Here is a 14,838-nt window from a genome sequence, read left to right as displayed (position 1 = left end):
TACCGCTACCGTTGGCGGACAATACAGACACAGCAGCCCCCTGCACTACGCCGTGCTCTTGACCTCTACAGATGCAGTTCCTGGGAAATGGCCTACTTGGCTATGAGTGTCATCTGTCCACATAGATGACACAGGGGCATGTATACCTGTACTTGGCCCTCTACAGAGGTGGGGTGGAGTGGCACATGGTCTGCATTCCGGAGGGGCCTAGCCTACGGAACTCGCCCTGGCCTAGAGAAACCCACAGCCCTCCTCCCCCACCCAGACCCCTCCACTGCATGCAAAGTCATCAGAATGTGAGTGTACTCACCCCCTTGTGTCTGCTGTGATGCCCTCAAGCGCCCATCCAACTCAGGGTAGGCCACCGCCAGGATCCGGAACATCAGGGGGGTCATGGTGCGACGGGCACCCCTCCCACGTTGGGAGGCCATCCCCAGCTGAGCCTCCGCCGTCTTCTTGCTCCAGCGGCGAATGTTCTCCCATCTTTTACGGCAGTGGGTGCTCCGTCTCTGGTGGACCCCCAGGGTCCGGACTTCCTTGGCGATGGCACGCCAAATATCCTTCTTCTGGTGGGCGCTGACCTACATGACATGTACAGGGGAAGAAGAGAAGTCATTACCAACTGCACCATCGAAATGAGTGGCCCACATCCCTGCCCTTGCCATGTGACACATGCATTCACACTCCTTCATGCTCGCATAACTCTGCCCCCTTCCTTCTTACATCCAGCCCTCTCCACGCAGGCATAGCCCATCAACTTGCACCCTATGAACTCACCTGTTGGTCTGGAGGACCGTAGAGTAGCGTGTACTGGGGGAGGACCCCGTCCACAAGCTTCTCCAACTCCTGTGCAGTGAAGGCAGGGGCACTTTCCCCAGACGCACGAGCTATTGTCTCTTCTAGACCGAGGTCACAGCAGCACTTGCAGTGTAGGTCCTCATCTGTCGAAGATCAGGTATCAAGTGAGTGAACAGATAGAAAATGGCGGTCACGTCAGCGGCGGTGACGTCCGCAGCGGTGCGTATCATCACCGCCGGCGCACTTCATCATTGGCTCGTGGGACCCATAGGGTCCAATGTTAACCAATGCAGCATTGCGCAGCGGTCTTTGACCGCCTACCGCGACGGTGTACAACGCCAGCGCAGTTACCTCACATCCAACTGTCCCAGTTTAGAGGTCAGGCAGCCGCCATTTCAGGGGCCCACATGGCTTCATTTACAACTGCGTCACACATACCTAGGCCTGGACTCAACACACTTACAGACAACTTTTTGGATTATGTTTCGTGTACTGTATAGCTGTGGGTACATACCTCTGAGTTGCTTGACTCTGTAGTCGTTGTTGTCCTTCCTAGGCACGTCAGCTGGGACATGTGAGGAGATGGAGGAATCCTCCGGTGTACCGACCGCTGATGAACCTGTTGACAATGGAGGAGCGACATTTAATCATCACCTACAGGTTTGACCGTGCCACAATCCAGGAACTGTGTACCCAGTTGAAGCCAGATCTGATATCACCAACCCGCCATCCCTCAGGAATACCCCCTGAAGTGCAGGTGCTATCAGTGCTCCATTTCCTAGCAAGTGGGTCATTTCAAACAACAGTGGCCATGGCATCAGGCATGTCCCAGCCTATGTTTTCCAACGTGTTTTCCAGAGTGTTGTCTGCCCTGCTGAAACACGTGAGGAGCTACATCGTTTTCCCTCAGGTGGAGGATTTGGCTACAGTTAAAGGTGACTTCTATGCCCTGGGACATATCCCTAACATCATAGGTGCCATTGATGGGACCCATGTGGCTTTGGTCCCCCCCCCACAGGAGTGAACAGGTGTACAGGAACCTTAAGAGTTATAATTCCATGAATGTACAGATGGTATGTTTGGCAGACCAGTACATCTCGCAGGTAAATGCTATGTTCTCTGGCTCAGTGCATGACACCTACATCCTGCGGAATAGCAGTATCCCGTATGTGATGGGTCAACTCCAGATGCACCGTGTGTGGCTATTAGGGGACTCTGGTTACCCCAACCTTTCATGGCTATTGACCCCAGTGAGGAATACCAGGGCAGAGGAACGCTACAATGAGGCCCATGGGCGGACTAGGAGGGTGATCGAACGCACCTTCGGCCTCCTGAAGGCCAGGTTCAGGTGCCTGCATATGACAGGGCATTCCCTATTCTACTCACCAAGGAAGGTGTGCCAGATCATCATCGCCTCCTGTATGCTTCACAATCTTGCTTTGCGACGCCAGGTGCCTTTTCTGCAGGAGCATGGCCCAGATGACGGTGTTGTGGCAGCTGTGGAGCCTGTGGACAGTGATGAGGAGGATGCAGAGGAAGAAGACATTAATAACAGGGACTCTGTTATACAGCAATATTTCCAGTGACACACAGGTGAGAACACATTTTTTTACTATTACATTTACTTTTACACTTCTACCTCTATCCTGTCTGTCAATTTGAAGCAGTATATGCTAACTGAGTGGTACATTTCCATTACGGTTTCACAGGTGTGGTTACCAACGTGTGTCATCTGCTTGCATCCTTCATGGACTTGTGATGTGTGACATAGGTATGTTGACATTACATTTTCGAACGGATTTTGTCATTGTCATAGCTAATACACATTTTCTAAATCACAGACTGACTCCAGATTGTTTTGTGGTTCAAGGGTGTTTATTGAAGTGCTAATTATTGGAGGGGGTGGTAAAATGGTGAGGGGTCATGGTGGAGGAATGTCCATGGCAGAGTCCAGTCTATTAGTCTCACAGGTGCACTGCCCATATGGGCATAGGAAGTGGAGCTGGAACAGTTCCAATCTGGACAGGGTAACAAAGTGGGACAGTGGGATGACAATCAGGGTGGTCTCATTTCCTGGCGGAGGTCTTGCATCTTGCTCTGTCCTGTTCCTGGATCTTAGGGACCGCTTGCGGGGTGTTTGTCCATCTGCAGGGGGTGGGGTGCTGGTGTGGTGGTCCTGTGGCGGGGCGTCCTGTCCACTAGTGCCGGCGGAGGTGGTGGGCAGTTCATCGTTCAGGCTAGTGTCAGGGGCCCCTTTGAGTGCCACGGTGTCCCTCATGGTCTTCTGTATATCCTTCAGCACCCCTACTAGGGTGCCCAGGGCGGAGCTGATGGTTCTGAGCTCCTCCCTGAACCCCAAATACAGTTTGTCCTGCATGCGCTGGGTCTCCTGAAACTTTGCCAGGACCGTCGCCATCGTCTCCTGGGAGTGGTGGTATGCTCCCATGATGGAGGAGAGGGCCTCGTGGAGAGTGGGTTCCCTTGGCCTGTCCGCCCCCTGTCGCACAGCAGCCCTCCCAGTTCCCCTGAGTTCCTGGGCCTCCGTCCCCTGGACCGTGTGCCCACTACCACTGCCCCCAGGTCCCTGTTGTTGTTGGGGTGGTGGGTTATCCTGGGTTCCCTGTAGTGGTGGACCCACAGCTGATTGACGTGTCCTGGGAACGGAGGTATGGGCCTGCTGGGTGGGTGCTGTGCTGGTGTTACCAGAGGGTGGAAGGTCAGTGTTGGGCTGTGCCTGTGCAAGGGGAACCGACTGACTTGAGGCCCACGATGGTCCGGGCTGGTCATCAGGATCCAGTAGGGCAGAGCTGCTATCGTCACTGTGGGCCTCTTCTGGGGGTGGAGTGGTGTTGTCTGGACCCTCTGGTGTGGTGACGGTCCTTCGGGTTCCTGCAGGAGCATAAGAGCATGATTATTGCATGTGTGTGTGTCATGGTGTGCAATGGGTGGGTGAGCGTGTACCCCAGTGCTAGCTTTCCTGTGTGGGGGCTTGTGTGATGATGGTTAGGGGTTGTTATGGGTATGTGCAGTGGGCATGATTTAGTGATGGGTGTCCATGCTTTGTTGTGTCATGCAGGGCTTGGTGTTGGGATGGGTGATTTGTTTTATTAGTACATTAGTGAGGAGTTGGAGTGATAGGGGAAGGGGTGAGGGTGGGGGTGTGTGATAGCATGCAGGTAGGGTGGGGGATATGATAGTTAGGATTTGACTTACCAGTGTCCATTCCTCCACCGACTCCTCCAAGGCCCTCTGGATGCATAATGGTCAAGACCTGCTCCTCCGATGTTGTGAGTTGTGGGGGAGGAGGTGGGGGTCCGCCGCCAGTCCGCTGTACCACGATGTTGTGCCTGGAGACCACAGAACGCACCTTCCCCCGTAGGTCGTTCCACCTCTTCCTGATGTCCTCCCGATTTCTTGGGTGCTGTCCCACTGCGTTGACCCTGTCGACTATTCTTCGCCATAGCTCCATCTTCCTAGCTATGGAGGTGTGCTGCACCTGTGATCCAAATAGCTGTGGCTCTACCCGTACGATTTCCTCCACCATAACCCTGAGCTCCTCCTCCGAAAACCTGGGGTGTCTTTGGCGTGCCATGGGGTGGTGTAGGTGATGTGTGGGGTGGTGTATGTGGTGATGAGTGTGGTGATGTATAGTGGTGTGTGGTGTTTTGTGCGTGGATGTTGTGTGGGTGATGGTGTTGTGTGCCTCTGTGTGGTGGGGTTGTCTATTGCTGTGCTCGCTCTCTGTCGCCTTCGTCTCTAATTTTTGGTCGTAGGGGTTTGTGTGTGATGTGGGTGTGTGTTTTATATTGTGTTGGGTGTGTGGGAGTGGTGTGTGTATGTGTATCAGGTGTGTGTATTTTGAATTGTCCAATGTGGTGGTGTTTTGGAGATTTGTGTGTATTTTGAGCGCGGCGGTGTGTACCGCCAATGGAATACCGCGGTTGAATGACCGCCGGAGGATTCGTTTGTCTTAATAGCATGGGCGTGTTTCTGTTGGCGTGACGGTGGAGGATTTGTTATCGCTAGTTTATCACTGACCTTTGGTGTGGCGGAGTTGTGTGGGTGTCTGAATTTCGGCGGATTCCGAGATGTGGGACATAATAGCTGTGGCGGAATTCCGCAGCCGCGGCGGTGTATTGGCGGTCTTCTGCACGGCGGTAAGCAGCTTTTACCGGCGATGTTGTAATGACCCCCTATATCCTTCTCTGTTCAAGCAGCCAAACTATGGAATTCATTACCCCCAACAATAAGAGCCACAGATAACTTTCTTGTCTTCAGAAAACTACTCAAGATTTGGCTCTTTCCTTCATAACCACCATGTTCAAGCAACTATGGACTGCATATGCCTATGTTGATAAATATTTTTTTTCAGATTATGTGTATATTTCTAGTTATGTATAGTTCTTTAGAAAATATGTATCGCTACTATGTCATAACAATAAAATACATACACACTCTTTAAACCTGTTTGACTAAGTATATTTTACCCATGGTTCTAATAATGTATTGTATATGCATAGGTGTGTATATTCATGTGTGTTTGTATGTGTGTGTGTATGTATATATATATATATATATGTGTATGTATGTATGTATGTGTGTGTATATGTTGTTTCTGTGCTTGGCATGTTCATGGGTCATTGCATGGCTCCTGGGTAGGTTGGTATACAAGATATCTATGAATTCCTGCTCTCATCTTATCACACTTATCTACCCATCATCATATGTCATGTCTCTTTCAAACTATCCTCCATTCTCACTCTGACTCATCCCAAATCCTTTCTACTACTTTCATCTCCTAAATAACTCTGCCTAAGCTCTTCCCTCCGCTTCCACATCTAACTCACCAAACCTCACTCTACTACTGTGACCTCCCACACAACCCTACTAAATTCTCCCGCATTTATCTCACCCTGCTACTATGCTCTCCCTAACCACTAATCCACATACTCTTACCTCCTCCATCCCCCTTTACTCATCCCAAGCCTTTGGGTGGAATAAATGAAGGATATACTCCCAATTAACACTTCTGGATTTCTTTCCTCCTCCACCCCTCCATTACTCCAGTCAATCTAACTAACAAACTCTCATAGCCGCTGCTCAAATGAACTCCTAATACTAAAACTGTACTCATTATTTCCCGATACTAATCCATCACTAATTCTTGTTGGGTTCCAGAGTAGCGCGCTACTCACCGAAAAGCGCTTCAACGCCTCTTCAGGGGTAGTAAGCGCTATATAAATATGATTACAATACAATACAACTTTAATCTCATGTATTTCCTGCTGACCACTTCATTAAGAACATCTTCATTCTCACCTCTGCAGCTATCATCTGAAATGTCTACAAAGCCTAACCTGGGGGTTTCACTCTCCCTGCCTCCCCCATATATATTCTGTGTGAGGTCGCCTGTTAGTTCCTCCTTACTCAATCTCACCACCTGCTTAACTATACCTACTCCCCGTGGAGAGAGCTCTTCGGTCCCTCGTCCCCAGTCCCATTCCGGTACGCCTCCACAGCCAAAAATTGCCTGCCTGCTTAATTTTAGAGATCAGGATGCTGCGCTTCACTGAGCGCGAGATAAGGGCCCACTGCAGTACCAAGGAAGTTAAGCTCTTGCTGCAGAAATCTGGACTACGGTACTGCATGTTATATCTGGCATGCCTACAAATAGAATTGAACGGCAAGCATCATAGCATCAACACTCCTGAAGATGCTGCGCTTTTTTGCAAGCAATCAGTCTGCATCTGGACAGTCCTCGCCGGATGGCTCCCGCCGCCCTTCACAGCTGGACTCCCAGAGGTCTTCATCCCCTTGAAGCTAACTGCATCTGATGCCCGAGCCTCCAGCTTTCTTCCACTGACTTGCGGGCAAAGACATAATTGTTTAAATCCCCCACCATTCACTGTATTTCCATCGGATCTTATATTCCTGCCTTCTATTTTTTATATACTGCAATGTTTTCCACATATGGAGTGTTGCTGCATCCCCAAGGTGTATACCACTACATTGTTTTTTCTTTTCTGGTTGGATCTATCAGTTTCTGCCGAGGGCTACTCCCTCTGGTGTGGGTGGGGGTCTGATAACTGTTTGACTTTATGCTGTTCCAATTTGGTAAACGCCTATACTCCCTACTTCATGACAATTCACAATACACTTACTGCTTTAACATTCTACACTTAACTTTCCTTATATGGCATCACAAGCACCAGGTGACTGTACTATTAAAGTCTTCTGTGCCACATGGAACATCAAGGGACTAAATAACCCTAGGAAAGGGAAACAGATTCTCTCTTACCTAACTAGACACAGCATTGAACTAGCTTTTTTGTGCAAGAGACCTATTTGGCACCTCACAATAACTGCAAGCTTACTGCGCAGTGGGGTGGAAATCATTTCTTTTCCCATTACAGTTTTTACTCCAGGAGGGTCTGCACACTTATTCACAAAAGCCTCCCCTTTGTGTCGTGACTCACTTGGTGTCTGGCTGGTATACCATTCTTTCTTGTTAATTTATACATGCCAAACACAGATTCACCTGAGTTGTTTTCATGACCTGTTGGCACATATGGACTGATTTGAAGCTGAACATTTCCTTTTAGGTGGTGATTTTAACCTTTCATTTTCAACTACAACTTGATATCACTGGCTTCAGTGGATCACCAAGCCACGCTCCACACAAGGTTTGACCATTCTCCTTGACACTTTCCAAATCACTGATGCCCGGCGCACTCATAACCCTTCCACCACCAGCTATACCTTTTACTCTAGTCCCCACAACATCTGGTCTCACATTGACCACTGATATCTGTCCCCTGCCACAGCCCTTTAAAACACTGACATTACCCATTTTCCATGTACACTGTCCAACCACTCTCCAGTGGCAGATACACTGTGAGTCCCTTGCTAGGCTCTGCCGCTCCGATTGTGACGCTTCCCCACTAACGCACTCCATGACTCAGTGTTTTATGCTGATCTCTGAGACCCAGTAACAGAATATTTCACCCTTAATGTAGGTACCATGCAGAGGCATGCAGTGCTCTGGGACGCCTTTAAAGCGTATATCAGAGGGGTGTGTATAGCCAGACATATTGTAGTGCTCCGCTCCATCAAAGGAGATCTGGCAAAGATTGAAATGAAACTCCAAGAAATGGATAGTCAGACTATGGGCCTCATTCCGAATTTGGCTGGCGGCGGTTGCCGCCAGCCAAACGGGAACCGCCACTTGGCCGCTCCGCGGTCAAAAGACCGCGGAGGCCATTCTGTTTTTTTCCGCTGGGCCGGCGGGCACCCACCAAAGGAGCACCCGCCGGCCCAGCGGGAAAGGCCCTGCAACAATGATGCCGGCTCCGAATGGAGCCGGCGGAGTTGCAGGGGTGCGACGGGTGCAGTTGCACCCGTCGCGATTTTCACTGTCTGCAATGCAGACAGTGAAAATCTTTCTGGGGCCCTGTTAGGGGGCCCCTGCACTGCCCATGCCAGTGGCATGGGCAGTGCAGGGGCCCCCAGGGGCCCCACGACACCCGTTCCCGCCATCCTGGTGCTGGCGGTGAAAACCGCCAGAAACAGGCTGGCTGGAAGGGGGTCGGAATCCCCATAGCGCCGCCATGGAGGATTCTCCCAGCCGGGGGTAATCCGGCGGGAAACCGACGGACCGGGCTGGGCGACCGCGGCTTTACAGCCGCAGTCGGAATCCCCAATGAAGCACCGCCAGCCTGTTGGCGGTGCTTCCAGGGACCTCCACCCGCCAGGGTCAGAATGAGGCCCTATGTCTTCCTCACCTCCTCTGCCTACCCACGGGGAGCGTTCCTGGTACAGGAATTTCAGGAACTTACTGATGGTGAGGTTTCTTACCTCTGTAAATATGGAAGGGCTCTCTGCTACGGGGAGGAGGAGAGGCCTGGCCATACAATTTCACAACTGCTTTGCCCCTCATATCAAGCTTCTTATGTTACCGCTTTACAACTGGAGGATAGTGCGATGACCCTTGATACCCCTGCCATATTATCGACATTCACTTTGCAATATAAATCCCTATACACAACAAGCATGCCGCCACCAATGACACCCTAGTGGGATACCTGGCTGAGATTGCGATGGTGTGGCTTGACGATGGCCATCAGCAGTTTTTAGCTTCTCCCGTTTCCTGCAAGGAGGTCTCTCAGGCCATTGAAGCCCTCAGTGGCTCCAAGGCCCCGGGATTGGATGGCTTTATGGGCAGTTTCTCTAAAGCTACAAGGACATCCTGGTACCACACCTGTTAGAAGTATACGCCAAGTCACTTGAACATAGTGTCCTCAGTCCTATGATGTGGAAGGAGTGATTTTGCTTCTCTTCAAACCTGGGAAGGCACCTCATCTCTATTTCATACATGCCCCAATCCTTTTTAAATCATGATAAGATATTGGTGAAGATACTGGGTATGTGACTGTCACCGTTGATGGAACGTATAGTGGCCCCTATGCAATGTGGTTTTGATCCCCAGCGTTCTACCTCGACCAATCTGCACACAGTATTTGCTGTCATTAACCAAACAGGAACTCCCAGTGGTTGCAGTGTTGTTGGATGCCGAAAAGGCTTTTGAATCCCTAGAATGGCCATTTGTGCACGCTGTTTTGATGAAACTGGGAATCCCAAGAGGCTTCAGGGACTTAATTTCACTGCTGCACACAACCCCTTCAGCGCGTCTCTGAGTTAATGGTGTTCTTTCTGACCCCTTTTTATTGACCCACGGCACTCAGCAGGGTTGCCCGCTCTCTCCTCTTTAAATTATTATGTGCATGGATCCACTGGTGCGTCACCTCCAGGAGTGTCCTCTTCATCAGGGTCTCTGGTTTCATTATGGGCCACTGCTCGCCTCACTCTATGCAGATGATATATTGTTGTTTGTCTGGGACCCTGCTACCATACATTGGAACAAGTCAGAGCTTTTTTCACTCACTGCATCTACAGCCCTCTCTGCGTTCAATTATTCTTTACTCTAGAGTGAAGAAGCCACTAAATAGCTTGGCATACATCTGCACAGAGACAGCGTGTGATTTGGCGCAGATATGGCCCAGTGGTTGAGCAGCCCTCCGTCCAGGTTAAGCAATGGATTGCCTTGCCCTGTCCTTAGTTGGGCGAGTAGCCATAATTAAATGTGGTTCTCCCTCATTTTTTTATATTTGTTTTAAAATATTCCTTTTGCCCTTACAAAGCATTTTTTTATACTATACATGGACTACCTACTTGCCTGGTTTTGGCAAGACGCTACCCTCGTAAATGCTGGAGCACGCTGATGCTCCCATTTGTTCGTGGGGGCTTTGGAGTTCCTGATTTTTACCTTTACTATTTGTTGCCCAGGTACATTTTGCATATTTTTGTTATCACCCAGATGTTAGGATTCAATACCTAAAGCTGGATCGGGTGCAGGCCTCCCCCTTATCCCTCTCTGCTTTATTGCGTTGGAGCTGACAGAGGAATACAGCAAACATCCAGACACTTCACAGAGCATGCCTGGCATGGACCCAGCTACTCTGCTATTTGAGCTATGAAACCCTATATTCAACACACATTCTCCTCTCCAATAATCTGTGGCTACCATTCACTTGTGAGTGATTGACTCAACAAACACTTGTGACCCATCAGATACACACCTTGGGTGACATGTTTGCAGACTCCGAGCTTTGCTCGGTTTCTGATATGATGAAAAGGCACTGCTCCTCTTATATGGATAGATTTTTACTACATGGGTTAAACAACACACAGCGAGCTGCCCTGTCCACACACCCTGATGAACCGAGGAAGTCCCCTCCCTTTCCTTGCTATCACGGCTCCCGATAGCTCCCACTTAATATCTCAATTGTACCACACTTCTCTTCAGCTAAGACCTAGTGGGGTTGAAAAGTCTAGGGCTGCCTGGGAGATAGACTTGGGATATACCCTTTCCAATAAAATGTGGTACTATTGTTGTACACAAACCTATTGAATATCCAAGTACTATTGCTACAAGCTATTGCACTACAAATACTTATATTGTGCATACACCACCCACCATGCCCTTGCTAAACTGGACCGGACTCGATCACACTGCTTCCCCAAATGCACTGCAAAGCACACTGGCTTTGTTCACTTAGCCTGGACCTGTCCCATTATTTCTGCATTTTGGGGAGACATTTACTCTGCATTGACATGCATGATAGAACAGGAGGTTATGCCTGACCCACTGCAGGCCCTGTTAGGATTTGTTAAGGCCCTGTCAGCGAGCCTGTGGTGCTTTGCTGCTCTAGCATTGCTGCTGGCCAAGCAACAGATTTCCCTGCATTGGGGCAGTAGTACACACCCTACGGTAGCAGCTTGGCTACAGGATCTGACATATTGTGATACTACTAGCGAGCTCTATGCTTCCCTGCAATCCCCATCTTCACAAACTAAAGATATATATCGCAGCCGTTCTGAACCTATCTCCTAGCACAAGCTCCCATGCCTCCAACTGATAATGATGAGAAGTCTGCTTCACTATAGCTGGGAGTGACCTAGGGCCAGATGTATAAAAGCCTTTTCCCGTGCGCAAACTGGGAAAAGGCTTTTCCCCCAATATCAATCCTATTCTACAAGTCAGTAACCTGTTACAGACTCGCAGAATAAGTTTGCAAGTCGCTTTTTGGAAGGGGCATGCCAAGGGCGTTCCTTCCTAATTGTGAGTCATAGGGGGATGTAAGATTGTTTTGCGACCATGAATGCAGTCCCAAAACAATCGCACTTACCACCAACTTCAAGTTGGCTATAACCCATTTGCAAATGGGAAGGGGTCTCCATGGGATTCCTTTCCCTTTGTGAATGGAAGCGAAAATATTTTCAGAGCAGATAGTGGTCCCATGGACCAGTGCCTCCTCTGAAAAAACAAAAAAGAAAGCTTTACATTTTTTGTTCGAAATTCATCCTGTTTTCCCTTAAGGACAACGGGCTGCAATAAAAAAAAAAAGAACTGCTTTATTTAAAAAACAGTCACAGACCTGGTGTTCTGTTGTCCCCAGCAGGCCACCATCCCCATGACTGCGGCCATTCCTAATGGGGTCGCAAATTGCGACCTGCCTCATGAATATTAATGAGGTAGGTCATTTGTGACACCATTGGGAATCACAAACAGTGTTAAACACACTTATACATCCCAGTTTGCGATTTTCCTAATAGTGAATTATTAAAATTTGCTATTGGTAAATTGCAAAACCAGAACTACATACTTATGGCCCCTAGTTTCTTGGTATCTGTTCATGCCCTTTGCTGTATCTTTTCTCCTACATACTGCCCTGTTTCTCCATTACCTTGGTATTCTTTTACTTTCTACATAATTGAGTTGTCATGACCATGCTTATGCTCTATATTGTCTGCTCTTTTTTGTTACAGGTCTATCCACACCAAAAAGTTCAAAGTGAACAAAGCCTACTACATCCAAATGCTCAATGCTAACAAGCATGCTAAGGAAAACATAGAATGAAATGAATTTCCCTACACCTTTCAAGCCTGCATGTGGTTTAATGTATTGCTTTGGTGTTTTTATAGCACTTTACCTATTCCTTTGAAGCCGGAAGTGTTTTCTGGTGTTGAGTAACTAGCTGTTCTATAGCTATCATTTATATACAGCTTTGTGTCGCTTATGAGGTAGTTCTTCTGATTTTCATGGGACTCTTTAGCACTCTTTGGGTGTGTCATTCACATAGTATAGGTTGTAATCTGGACAATTTGGAAAAAGTTGGGTGCAGCGTGTGGGGTTTGAAGGCAGGGTGGAAGTGGTGTGTAGGGATTTACAGTGCATAAGTATGAGTGTTAGGCATGGAGTATAAACAGACCCAATTGTGCCTGTGGGTACTTGTGATCTTTGCTTAGAGATGTTATAAATAAGGGTTTCTCTAGATGACATCTGTAAGAGTCACAGGTTAGCACACTCTTTTGGGATCATTCACAGTTGTAGTAAATAAACAATAATACTTCCATCAGTTTTAGTTGCACACAGCTGGACTATGGGCTTAACCCTCAACATCATTAAGAGCCATCTTGTTGCATTTGGATCTACTTGACAAAGAGCCACAGTGTTCAGCTCTCGAGTAGCACTACTGATTCCTTATGGTGCCTCATTTGAGTGACTATATGAACTCTCAACCTAAAATGTATATAATATTCAGGGAGTTCTTACATTTTGAGGGTAAAGTCAGGTTTTTTTTTTTTCTCTGAATTCTAGGTAATTATTGATTGCACCCAGTTTCTTTGGTAAATTATGCCATAATCTGGTCTATTTATTTTTACCCTGCATTGTTCCCGGCTTGGCCAATTATTTTGGGAGCAGCTTGACCAGGGCAACACCAGGGTCTCTCTCATGATCATCTGTTCAGCTGAAGATGATGGTTGCAGATGAGACCAGGACTATGGGGCATATTTACACTCTGTTTGTGCTGAAATAATGCAATTTTTTTTACGCTCTTTCAGTGCAAACCTAACTCCATATTTATATTTTGACACTAAACCCGTCTAGCATCAAAATATTAGAATTAAAGTCATCTTCTGCCTGCGGAAAACTATTTTGCGTCAATGAGATGCAAGGTAGGCACTGATGGGCAAAAAATGACTGTAAGGCCCAGGTGCCTTATTTATCCTCCCGTGCAAAAATGGTGCACTGGAGGGAGGCGGGCCTAAATAATGGCGCTAAGCTTGCTTAGCATCATTATTTAATGCCTGGTTCAAGGCAGGCGTTAGGGGACCTGTGGGCCTTTTTCCATGGTCAGAGACAATGAAGAGCCCACAGGTGCCCTTCCCTAGCCTCAGAGACACCCCCACACCAGAGAGACAGCAGAGGATGGGGGAACCCCATCCCAGGTAAGTAGAGGTAAGTAAAATATATTTTTTTCTGTAGGGCCATAGGGGGGCCTACCCTGTGCCCTTCTGCATGGCCCTAGGGGTGGTGGGCATGACTCCTGTCTTAACTTAGACAGGAGTCATGTCCAAGGGGTTTTAACGTCCGAAAATGAATCTAGTCTGGTAAGAGGCATTATTTATGCCTCTGCCCATAGTAGCGTCAACCCCCTGTTCCCCCTACGCCTCCCCAACCCGGCTAGCGTCTTTTTTTTATGACGCTAGCTGGGTCTTACCGAGGGCTACCGTCATCCCATAAATATGACGCCCGGTTGGTGTCTTGGGATGGTGCTAGCCAGTGGTATACATTTTGACGATAAAATGCGTTAGCGCAGTTTAGCATAAAAAAGTATACATCATGGCCTTGGTTGGGTTGGCCAAGGCTTCTAAGGACTTCCTTTGTCCTGGGCTGAAACAGCCAAGTGTGTCTGCTGAAGACTCTGTTTGAAGACTGTTCTGAGAAACAAATTGTTAGGGGCTGGCAGGAAGAAAAGGGCTTGCTAAATTGCAGACATCACCTTTGTGGAGTAATATCCATCACATAAATATAAAAGACAGCAAGTAGCTCAACATGAAAGGTGTACAATCACCAACTGCTCCTGGTCAGAGCCATTTTTTTACACACAACACCTTGGCAGCATTTATATAACCTTTCCAGTTTTCCCCTTTTCTCCTGGGAAGACAGGTTACCTTGTCCTTTCTGGCTCATGCAGTGCTTTTGGGACCAATTGCAGAAGGATTACACTAAAATCAGGGCATCTTGCATCACCCGCTGTAAACCCTCAATTTGCAAAGCCAAATGTTACTACATGGAACATCATCCGATACTCCATGAAAAATGCACACTCCTAAATCCTGCTTTTATCAACATCATGAGTACATAATGTATCAAGTGTTCACGGTGTCCCCTCTTACCATGTAAAATCACTGAATGGTACACCTTTAAAGACTTCACCCTCTAGTCAACATCCTATAATCCCTCACAGCAAGCTCCCAGGCAGCCATATACTGCCTTTCTTGCTCATCAATGCATTCTATATGCGTGATTGCACTACATAGGAAGAGACTGTCAACACCTTTCTCTGCAATAGCACACTATCATCTTCCTTTGAAAAGAATAGTGCCACCTGCTCCTCAGCAAGCTTCATAAAAATT

This window comes from Pleurodeles waltl, chromosome 8, assembly GCF_031143425.1.
Source record: "Pleurodeles waltl isolate 20211129_DDA chromosome 8, aPleWal1.hap1.20221129, whole genome shotgun sequence".
NCBI lineage: Eukaryota > Metazoa > Chordata > Amphibia > Caudata > Salamandridae > Pleurodeles > Pleurodeles waltl.
This window is presented reverse-complemented; position numbering follows the sequence as displayed.